Here is a 12,454-nt window from a genome sequence, read left to right as displayed (position 1 = left end):
AAAGGGCTGCCCAGCCTGGCACTGTGTCTTTGAGACAGGCCAGCAGTGTGCACAATGGGAATATAAGAGCAGGATAAACAACAAGTTACCCTTCCCCCAGTACATCCCCTGACTTTCAACAAACTCCAGTTTAGGAACTTCCTGAGACAGAGGCTTCCTCTGGTCCTTTGTGCTTCAGAGCAGTGAAGGGATCCTTCTCTCATTCCTGGGGATGGTTCCATTTGAACCCAAATAACTTCTTGCTCTTTTTATGTCATTTATATTTCTATGTATCTACACCAGACGATTCTTTTCCAAACCAAAAACTCTTCAAAAAATTCCATCTCTCCTTATAGCCATGCTGTTTTAAAACCCTGATCATACTTGTGATCCTTCTCTGATAAGCTTACCCTGGCATATGTGGAAGCAAATTATGCTTTTGATTGCTTTGTAGTGAGTCCTGCTAAAGATGTCCACAACTGAGAATCCAGCTCCTCTCCACACCTCACGGACCGCACATGCCTTCCCAGGCAGAGATTTACAGATACTCGTATAAGAACAACAGGAAAACAAGAGTCCTTAGTTTCATTCTTGCTAAGTCCTTCCCTCCCAAAAAGACACATCTAAAATCCATAATCCTGTCAAGTTCTTGACCCCTCCACCCATCCAAGATGTCCAGTCATGGAAAGTTCTACTCCTAATGATCAGAATCACCAAAATTATAAGTCTTGGGAAAAAAATCTTATAAGATCAGCAGCATGAGCAAAAGGCACTGCTGTGAGCTCTGCCTGGTGTCAGTTTTGGTAACTAGTACAGTGTCAAGGTTGGCAAGGTGCACTTGCTGTTAGTAAGCAGAGGTCAGTACTAATTTGTTAAATTTCAAATGTTCAGTGCTATTTCTGTTCTTGTCAAAGTGTACATTTTTGTGCTTGACCAGTCTATTCATAGCTTATGTTATGTAAACAATGGGAAAATCTTGAAGTTCCCTCTTTGTGCAATTGCCTCGATCCATTGTCCCATCCATGTGTTATGGCTTTGGAAAAAGAGACACGCTGAGCAAGTGTGGCAGCATCCAACTCCTGAGGGCACAGAAAATGGCAACAATGATTATTGGTTTAAATAAATATAGTATAAGTGTTGACAATGCAATCTATTCCTACAGTGAATATAATTTAACATCCATGTTCAGACGCATGGGATCAGCAAGAAATAGCACACTCAGATGGAGCCACCTGGGTAATTGCACTGCAGACAGCAGTTATGGCTGTTCAAGGAGTAGACAAGTCAGATGGTTAAAAATCTAAAAGAAAGTAAAGAATTTCTGTTTGAAACTCTCAGATTTTAATCCTTCACAGTAAGGACTAAATGATTTAAATTTTTAAAAAGTCATTTCTGCTTCACAGTCAGAATTTTTATGGCATATGCCTGGCAGCTGCATGGAAACAGGAAGCAGAAAGATCAGCTGGGTCTGTTTTTTTAGTGCCAATGTCAGACCCTTTTCTATGGACCTTTTAATGAAGCACAACACTGAGGTACTGATAGCAAGGTGATGAGATTTCCATCATTTCCTTTTGCAGCTATCCCTCAAGTGATTCCTGATATTAAATTTTGTCCTGTTACTTTTTGAAATTTTTTAATCACTTACTTTAACCATCTTAAATATTCTTTCGGATTCCTATTGCATGAGAAGAATAAATACATATTTCAATAAAAGCCTGAGACTAGGTCTTTGCTGGCCTTACACAGAATATAATGCAATTCCATAGTGTATTTATTGACATCCACTAGATGACATTTTTAGCCAGATAAAGTTCCCAGTGGATATCAAACTTGTAAGTCTTTTATTGAGTAGATACATTCTTCTCATTCAATATAAAGGAAAAAAAAAAATCTAACAGAGACAGAGACCAATATGAATTTGGGAAAGCAAAACTACAAGACAAGTATCAAACTCTTTTTCAATAAAATTATTATTATTGCAACTAGAAAAGGAAGGCATGAAGGGTTCTTGCTGCTCAGGTTGCACAAGCTAATACCTAGAGAAACTGGTATCATATCTGGACATCAAATGTCTTGCTGCCTCCTAGGCAGTCTCTATGTGTGCCAATAATGCTGTTATTGCCAAAGATGTCAAAGAATGGCTACAAGACCCCATTTTCTAGTAAATGTCCTCCTCTGCAAAGCCCTACATGACTTCAACTCTGACTTGGTGAATTTAATTTTTACTTAATTTGTAGCAAACAACAGTTTCAAAGTAAGTTCTGTACTCATGGTTCTTATAACACGGCAGAAGGGAGTCCTTCTCACCTTGGGCCAAACAAGTAGTGGAGAGAAAAAGAGATTAAATGGAAATGTTAAGACCAAAACTCAAATAATAGGCAACAAAAGGCATGTCCTTTGCCCCCAGCACATTCCTTGTCCAATATCTGCTGTTCATTACAAAAAATCAATTATGAAAACTTGTTACAAAATTTCTTATGGACATTCCTTACATTGGAGTAATAATAATAACTCTTTATTGATTATAACTTATATATATGTTTACTCTTGTCATTCTTATTGACTTCTCTAGAATGATAGATTTCCACAAGTTACTCACTTTGCTGTTTCCTTTTCTCATGATTCCTTCTCTGGTTTCACTTGAATTTTAAAAGCTATGTAGTCCATCAGCTTCTGGCTGTACACAGCATCGAAAACCTTAGTTAGTCTTTATAGCCAGGTAATATATTCTGTGCTTTTAAATCATATTTTCATATTAGCAATGTCACTATATATGTGGTTTGCTATAGAGCTGTGTTTTTCCTTCACAGATGTTAAATGAATGCTCAGAACTTCTCATTGCTTGGTAGGTCGGGGGAATCTATTAATCCCACTTAAAAGCCGTATCACAGAATATGTACAGAGCACACCACAGAGAAAGGGACCTAAGACTCTGGCATTAGCACTCTGTTAGGTACCTTCCCTGAGGCTGTGTAGTGTGGCTTCACTAACCAAAGCTCCAGAAGCTACATTACTGTTCAAGATAGCACTCTGTATTGCTTAAGTACAGAGCATTTTTGCAATATTTGAAGTTTTTAAATAGTGAAAAGAAATGAGCAGATCTTGTTTGACCTTTTTGAATCTCCCCACTTTGAAGTACACACTGTGATAGCCTGTTCCAACCAGGAGCCCTCCCTGTTACTCAGCAGACTCTCTAAGTCTAATGCATCAGTCCTGTCATACACAATGCATCTGGCAATAGCAGGTGTCAGCATCAGACAACAGTCACCATTTTGTGGGCATGAAAGTGTAAGTCAAACACAGACTTTCTCTTTTTTAAAAAATAAAGCATGTTTCCTTCTGCATCCCAAACAGTAGATGAGTGATGGGGGTGGCTTGGGGGACACCATGATGCATACCGCTAAGTGCAGAGCTCAGCTTCAGGAACACTCAAACTCAATTACTGAGGCGCTTTTCAGACGCATGTAGACCTACAGGGTAACCACAAAAGCACAGGTTCCAGCATAGTCTCTCTGAATTCGTTTTCTTATCTGAGCAGATCCAATCCTTACTTGGAAATGTGTCCAAGCAGACAGTGGCTAAGGCCATGATGCTGTAGACACTAACAATTCATGTGACAGAGAGAGCTGCTTTTCTGGACTGGGTTTCAGTTAAATTTTACTTTTGCAATTTTGAGAGAGGCTCAGCTGAATGGAAGTATTTTAGCTTTGCCTTATCCTCAAATAAGAAAGCATCCTCCAGAGTCTGGCAAGAGAACAATGACAGACTGGAAGGCCATCACAAGAGTGATGCAAATAAACCCTAATTTGGAATTCCTGCCCCTGATGAATCACAGTCAACCCAGCTTTTCTTCATTGTGACCTTTACTTTCTAGACACTGAGTTTTGCTACCATTCATAAAGAAAAGGAAAGAGATGGGGAGTGTTTCTAGTCTGAAACCCAGAATGGCTTCATGAAGTCAGTCCAAGAGGGAACCTGAGGCTCTCAGTTTGCTCAGGAAGAGGGAGCCATTTTTAGAAGCTTAAATGGGGAAATATGTGATGGGCAAGAGAACAGAAGGTAGGAAACCAAGGGCTTTGTCAGGGATAGGTTATGAGACGTTGTTTCTGGGAATCCCAGCAGCACAGCCCTTACTGGCCAAGGTTTGGAGGTCAAGCCCACAGCACATGTTGGATGTGCCATAGCATGTGGCTGAAAGTGATTAAAGATAAAAAGAGAAACCAGCAAATGTAAAACTTCTAAGCAGGGCTATAAGTGCCAGGAGGAAGGAGTCTCAAAGCCCTTAAATTGTTCTGCTTGAATATATTTCAGATACTTCTATAATTGTAAATTAACCAATGCCTGGGTTTTAAATCAGCTCTGGCACCTTATAACTCACGCTATTGAACTATATTATATTGAATTATACTACGGCACATAGCAGAGTTTGGTCCAGGCTGATTAGTGCTTTTCTTAAGAATTCATACACACAATTCAGGTGTTAGCACAGGCCAAGGATCATTCTCTACAGACAATTTAGAAACCCCCTTGGTGTGGGAAGGTGTGAAAGGTTAATAGTGTGGACTCAGACTATTCCACACCACTTGGCCCTAGTGTCAAGGAACAGCCCTAGTGTCAAGGAACACACAAGCTGCATTTGTCAGTGTAGACATGTCTTTTTTGTTCCTTTTTTTCAGATCTCTGCCCTACCTCAAGCCCACAGGTAAGCTCATGCAGTTTGTGACCTCTTTTCAGTATTTGGCTTCCCAGCAGAAAAGATTTGAAAACTTCATCATTTCACACTCAGTGTTTCTCACCCTCACAAGGGATTTGTTGTTCGAAATACTTCTTTTCTAATTATGTTCTTTGCTTATAAACAAAGTGTTCTTGTTCCCATGGTGTAACAAAATGTGACAATCCTTATCCTTAAAAGAATGCATATTAATCAAATTTTATTCTTAAAAGACAGATAGAGGCATGAGTTAAAGTTTTGCCTGGGGCAATGGTGGTTAAGAACTGAATATTTACATTTGATTTTTTCCAGTAGTGATACTACTGTTTGGAAGAATAAAGAAAGCAGAACTGCCTGTTGCCATCCTGAAGATTGCCCCAGCACTCCTCACTCGCTGGGGGGACATGAAGAGACAGATGAAGCAGGTAGGAGAGTAATTTAATTTTACCTTTTCGCACTGCTGCAATCCACTATTTGTTTGCTCTGAACTACTGACCTTCCCTTGCCGTGTCTCAAGCATCAGGTATCAAGCATCAAGGTGCTGTTTGTTCAATTTAATTGCCTACAGGCAAGTGAGTCCAATGTGTTCCTCTTCACTTTGATGGCCCAAGTGCTTTCAATAGAAAGTAGCTCATTACAACACCAGATAGGTTGCTGTGGGAGCTGGAAAAGACAGGCCAGTATGTACAAACCTGGGGGATGATGAGCACCTTTAAGTTTTTAAAAAAACGATGTCAGTTGGAAAGCTGAAAGTCATGGCTATGGTTACAAAATGATCATTTCCATACAATGGTGACATTCCTGTGGGGCGGCAAGATGTCCTTAATGTCCAGCTGGATACATCCTTCATGTCTTTCCCCAAAGACATGTCTTTTCCACATAATACCCTTATTAAGGAGTGAAGAGGTAGTGTTGTTTTTCTCAGATGAATGTTTGCATTCATCAGCATACTCCTGAATTTCTCAGTTTTATCAGGTTACAAGTAATTACCATGCGTCACATCACCTGGAGTGCCATTATGCAAATTTGCATATGGCTTGAATGCTCTGCTTAGACAAATATTTATCATCCTGTAAAGCTTCTCTTGGAAAATATATCATACCTTCTGTTCTCCCTTATCACTTCACATGTACCGTGATTTAAACAGAAGCCACATCTGAAAGGAAGGTCTGTGGAGGAAAGGCCTGGTGTCTGCATAGAAATTCCTTTCAGAATTCTGTAAGAATAAGACAAAGGGATAATTGTACATAAGAATCATATAAAAAGAAACATATAGCTTAATGGTCCACCTTGTTCAGAATGAATTTAACTCTCTTCTCCTAGCTTCCAGTCTGTGTACTCTTGGGCTGCTCCTGAGCCTGATAAAGAAGGCTTGGTAATCACTTCAGGAATGTTATTACAGAGAAGAGTTTCTCCCATCGAGGTTGCTAGGATATTCCATACCATCCAAAAAACCCTGATATGCATTATGCTCACCCTTACCAGTGCATAAACTCTCTCACTGAACATTGATAGGCAGAATAAATATGTACTGGAAAGTCTGTAAGAATAAAAATTAAGAAGGATACAGTCTTCATTAGTTTTCCTTTAGAGATATTAATGATTATCTGCCTGGGAGGTGAATGAGGACTAGCAATGATAGTTCTGCTCCAAGACTAAGCAGCTAGTACACAGTTAGCATCTTCAAGTTTCCAGAGCACAACTCATTTAGAGATCCAGGTAAGTCACACACTGACTAACACAAACATGCACTTGTTTTTCATAGAAAGAGAAAGAGCAAAGAGAGTTTTCTTTTATTAAAACTTTGAATTTAGGCACAGATCAAATCTCACTTAAGATCCAGGCATGACTTAAAAGTGCAGTCATTTATAAATTCACAGTCCTGGCTTCTTCTTCATGGTCAGGCTGAGGAGGAGGCTGCACAGGGAGACAGCAGAGGTGGCAGACACAGAGTCTGCCTGCTTGGCATGCCCTGTCTATGCGTGGTACTTGTGAGGTCTGCAGGGGAGTCAGCAAAGCTCTCCATGCTGCAGTGGTGAGCTGCTACACCTGGAACTGGAGTCTGGTAAACATTTCTGCTAATTGAGTAGGGAAGTACCAAATTAAGCACCACCACTGATTAACTGAGATAGAATTCATTTCACCCATCTAGAATAACAAAATTGCTGTGGGCCTTACCTACTGTTCTTCTTGCTGGTGTTGGTATTTCCCATGGGGTCTCAGAAGAAGGCAGCACAGCACCCTCACATCAGTTGAGCATCAGACCTCCCCCTGTCATTGGAGGATCTCACATCTCAGAGCTCAAATCCCAGCTGTTTACCCGCACAAACTGAATGTAAGTCAGAGTAGCAGACTTTTTCTTCCCCTCAGTTCCTGTTTGCTATTTCCTACACAGCACTGCAAAAGATATATGGTGCCTTCCCAAAGACACCACATAATGAGCTTCTGATTAATGCACAACCAGCATCCAAGAAATTAGAGGAAGGAAAAGCAGCTTTTTCTGAATTATAACAAGAAACTAGATCAATTTTATGCAAGTCAGGCTGATCTGGCACAGGAATAAGTAGATAAACCAGGGAAGGATAATTTGTGTAAGAAGGGAACTTAAAATCACTTCCAGAGACTACTGATCTTGATTTTATCAGCTGAAGCAAGAGATATGAAGACATACACATTCAGATAGCAATTTGAGATGCCTTGAAAGAGTCATTGGTCAAAAGAGTGATGGTGAAATCTTTGTTAAGTAGAAATTAGTAAAATAACGATTTATTCATTTTCTTACCTGTTTTTCCTTAATTGTCTTCTTTGTCATGTGAAATTTACAACCCAAGTTGAACCAGAACACAGTAGTATATTGTTAATGACTCACATAAATCAGGCAAATTAGCTATTTTTATCATTTTTCTTCTTGAAAGCTTTAAGATCAATTTACATTGTCTGCCTAGGTGGAAGAAAAATGTTTGTGGCCTTGTGTGTTGATGATGTGGGAGCTGCAGGAACTGTTGCACTAACCCAGCTGTTTCCTAACACATGATTTTACTAAAACTGTCAGGTTCACCTGCTACAGAGTGATCTGACCCTACTTCCTCTTAGTCCTGGGATAAGCTTAGAGCTATGCACTGACTATTAAAAGAATGTTTAAACACTCTAATTCTCTTAAGTCTCTAATTCTAGTTTCTAAGGAAATGTTGCACAAGACAAACATAGCAAATTATTCTTATTTCCTTCATTTTGGAGGTGTCTTTTATCAGAAACTTTAAAAATACTTGGATTTTCAGAGGGAATATGTTGACCTTGCTATCACCTTGGACACTAAGGTCCGTTGTGGTTAGTTGCTAGGTGGTTTGACAACAATCATACGAATTAAATCCTTATTCTGTTTCAGACTAGTGAATGTCTATGATCAAATGAAGAACTGAACCCCAGTTAGGAAATTACAAGTAACTATGATAATCATTGAGCATCCTTTCTTTTTACACAATGGAACTGAACCGTTCCACCTTTGTTAAACCAAGTCCTGCTCTGTGTTTTGTACTGCACGTACTTCATGCATTTCATGTACTTTATGTACTTTAGCTGGCTTAAATCTCTAGTTGGTAAGTGATGGTCTGAGGAACAGTGTGTCCATCTCTACAACCTCCATCACCAGTGGTGGAGAGTATGTCATGATTTTTGGACAAGTACCGTTGATTTCCTCAAGTCCATAATGTGTGTGGCATCTGAGCCCAAGTTTCTCCATTAACAGAAGCTACCTGGTCTAGTCCATAATTAACTAACAACTAATAAGTAGTGTGGATCATCAGAACATAGGGTACTGGTGCATCTTGACAGTGCATTTGCATTTGTAGAGACAGATTGACTGTCCATACAAAAAAACCTGACATGTAGATTATACCACTTATTGCTTCAAGGCAGGTGATATTTTTACTTTACTAAAGACTTCTGAAATATCACAATAACATCAAAAGGACTTGAGAAACAAGGAGGAAATTTTAACAATCCAGCCAACAGAAACTTCAACTTTCCCAGTAAAGAAAGTAGTGGTGTTTTGTGATACAGCTGAAAAGCAAATGCTGTTCACAGGATTGGTGGACACTATGAGGAAGTAAAATCTCAGCCAGATCTATTGCATTCCCTGCAGCTGAAGAAAAAAAGCTCATGCTGTGGAGTCCCATCAGCCTGCTCATCCATTGATAGGCTAGCCCTCCCCACCATGAACTGCATGAATCACAGATGAACAACTAGAATGGATACCTATGAACTTACTGCAGGAGGTTTAATACATCATATACAGAAAAAAAGACCTAACCTCTGCAGGCCACCAAGGTTGCTATTCACATGTCACTCTTTCCTCAGCAGCATAAAGGCAATCATTCCCCAAAGACAAGAACTGAAAGGCAGTTATTGTACTGTCACACTGCATGCTGGCCAGCAAAACTACTGTATGTTTCCTGTTTTGGTACCAATTTATTGTGTTGGCATTCTTAGGACGCTGGATGATATTTTAGGTGCCAAGTGTGATGCCTGATGGAAAGAAAACCAGGTATAAAACACCAACCACCTCCACCATGCACGGTTGTTAAAGAGAAGAGTATTTGGGGGCAGTAGTAACACTGGAATTATTTTAAAACTTTGTGTGAGTTTGGACAATATTATTTTCTGCTTTTCTTTTGTTTTTCATGAAAATGTGGATTTTTGCTTCAAAATTAACAGAATAAGAGCATAATCTTTGTCATATTTCATGGGATAAATATTTCATGTCAATTTCATGGGATAAACCTTCATTGTTATTTGGTCCTTTTGATTGTTCTATTGTGACCATGTTTGCACATCTACATTTTGCAAAATGCCAGTGGTCATTTCTATCAGGACTGGATTACATGGCACAGACTTAATAACTAAATTTCCATTAATCTAAATTCCTAGTTTTGTTCCACCTTCTAACTTCTTTTCTCCTGAATAACTTAACTCTTGTTTATACAAGCAAAAAGGTTTAAAAAGCCTGCAGCATGTTTACAAGACCATGGAGAAAACAGTCAACACTCTTCCTTCTCTGTCTCCTTTCCCTTCACACACAGGTTTCAGGAAGGGAAAACAATGTTCCACATCAGAAGCTGCTGGAGAGACAGAAAATTTAAAATGAAAATCTGTGTGTACATGAAAGTATAGGGATAAAATCTGTTTTAGATTCACCATCAAGCTGTGATCTATCCCACCTTGCCAGATAAGCCACAATTTACAATACCATCTCTCTAGACTCTGGAGAAGACTTTGTCATCTCCAAAGGTCTGATATATAAAAATAAGATACTAATACCAGTGTTTATTTCCATTCATTGACTGGAAATGACATCTTAAACATCTGCTAGGTAGTTGAACAGTTAGAAAAACGTAGCTTCCTTAACAATGAAAAATGGACATTTATCATTAATTATAATATTTAATATGAATGCATGTAAAAATAGTACAATTAATGTTTTCAGAAGACAATAAAGACTATCAAAATGGTCTCCAGCCTTACCCATGGGCAAAACACTGGATTAGGACTGTGATTCTGACAGCTCTAACTTTGCATAATGCTAGCCTGTAGAAATATGCTCTGAGAGGCAAAACACAAGATCAGGACCAATCCCAGGGGGTCTCAGATGCAGACGTGTCTGGGGATCAATGGTGTGCTACACAGGATCCTGATGGCCTGTTTTGTAAACAACAGCAGATAGCACAGGCATTTCTTGCTAAGCATTTTTGTTGGGTTTGCCAGCTATTTGTCTGCTTACTGAAAGGTGTGCACCATTATGCATATCCTCATATATTTCATATTCCCACCTGCCTTTCCTGTATTGCAAGCTGCCCAAAGCTTTGTCTCAGCCAGGCCCACCTCTCTCTCCTCCTTAACCTGGGACACCTTCCAGGCTGGTACAGGGCAACTGGCTGAAATTTCTCCTTGGTGTAGGAAAACTGAAAAAGGGACACAGAAGACACTTTAATACAAACAGCAGGAAAGATATTATGGGTTTCTTTAAACTCAATTTGTACCTTGTAGGAAATTCAGGTTCCTGTTATCTTCAGTAAAACAACAGGAATTTCCAGAGAACAGCGATAAGTGGTACTGGGGACTCTTCTTACGAAGGAGACTTAAGGCTTGCACCAGACAAGGTACCTCTGACCTGCCACCACAGGAAAATACTTCAAATCCAAGAAAACCAGAGAAAAATACTTATCACTGGGGATGGCTCAGAAAAATAAGATTTTTCATTGTGTGGGGCAGCATTTTAAAATGCATTTTTTCTCGGAATTGGACATGAAGAGTGTTAAAATCTATGGGAAGAAGAACACCTCAGTTAAAAACAGAAAATGTCAAGACTAAAAATGTTGGCATTTTCAGTACAAATTAAAGTATCTTATTTGATGAAAGAAAATCAATTTGAACCTGACAAATGGATGGTGTCTTCCTGTGACTTACTCATTTTTTACATGTTGGCTCCAATTCTTCCCATTCTATTTTCATCATTGCCTTTTTTTCTTTATAAATAAAGGAAAGAGAAATTATTTACCTATGTTACAAAATTATGTTTTATGAAGGGAATTGTACTGTGTCAGTAACTTCAAGAAGCCTTGACCACAGCATGTGACACATGTTTGGCGCGTACATGCACACACCCACACAGACACACCCCTTTCTTTCCTGGAGAACCCATATAAAATCTCTGATCCTCAGAAATACAGGATTTAGCTTCCATTGTGCCAGGCTCCCAGTAGGGTATCTCCACCTCACTGCAGATTTACTGCTTGTATTAAGCTTTGCTGCTCTGCAGTATGTACGCACTTGCAAAGTTAATGCTGGCTACTGAGATACTACTGGAGCCCCGATTTAAGCATGGGAAATATAGCTGGAATTGGAAATGCTTCTGCAACCACAGTGAACTCCTGAAGTGTGCCTACTGTTTCTGTAAATTACATCTGCCTTGGAGATGTAACGCTATATGCTTTGGGATTTGTTTTATTTGGCTTGTTTGTGTAAGGCTAAGACCATAAGCAAAATCAAATAGAAGTAACTGTGAAGTTTGACTATGAAATAAAAAGCTAAGGAGAAACATTTTTTTTCTTTTAGTCTCCAGGTAGAGGGTCATTATAAAGATAATTATTTCCCTGACTTCTTTATTGCTCTTTGGAAAAAGCCAGCTAGCACAACCTTCCCAATATACAAACTCTCTTCTGCCCCATTAAAAAAAAAAAGGGAAAAACCCCTTTCCTCTGAACCCAAAAGCTACTGGAAGCACCTGGGATTCAGATTTGTCTTCAGCTTTTTCATATATTTTGTCAATTTAAATTCCCTTCACACTTGTCAACAGTTACCTTTCTCCTGTTTGCACAAGCTACTTACGTGCCATTAGAATGATGTGAGTATTCTTCAGATGTCAGCCTTTACCCTGAGTCATCGTGCTGCTAAAGCACCTTGACTGTGGCATTGGATGCAGAACATAGAGTGATTTGATTAGATTCCCTTTTAAAAATCTGATATGGGGAACAGTCTTTATATCATCTTATAATGTGAAAACAAAATGAAAGCCTGAAATTAATAGGCTATGGAGAATTGCATCAGTTGCACAAGAGACAGGCTATAGACACTGCAACGTGCTATGTTTAACCTTCAGACTCTGGAAGCATAAGAGCAAGCTGACTGCATACACCAGGACTAATGGTCATTTTCAGGCTGGTGTTTATCAACAAGGCTCACAGTGTTTAAGTACAATAGTTCATAATA

The sequence above is a fragment of the Columba livia genome, chromosome 1 (assembly GCF_036013475.1).
Source record: "Columba livia isolate bColLiv1 breed racing homer chromosome 1, bColLiv1.pat.W.v2, whole genome shotgun sequence".
NCBI lineage: Eukaryota > Metazoa > Chordata > Aves > Columbiformes > Columbidae > Columba > Columba livia.
The sequence above is the reverse complement of the archived record's forward strand: the minus strand, read 5'-3'. Positions refer to the sequence as shown.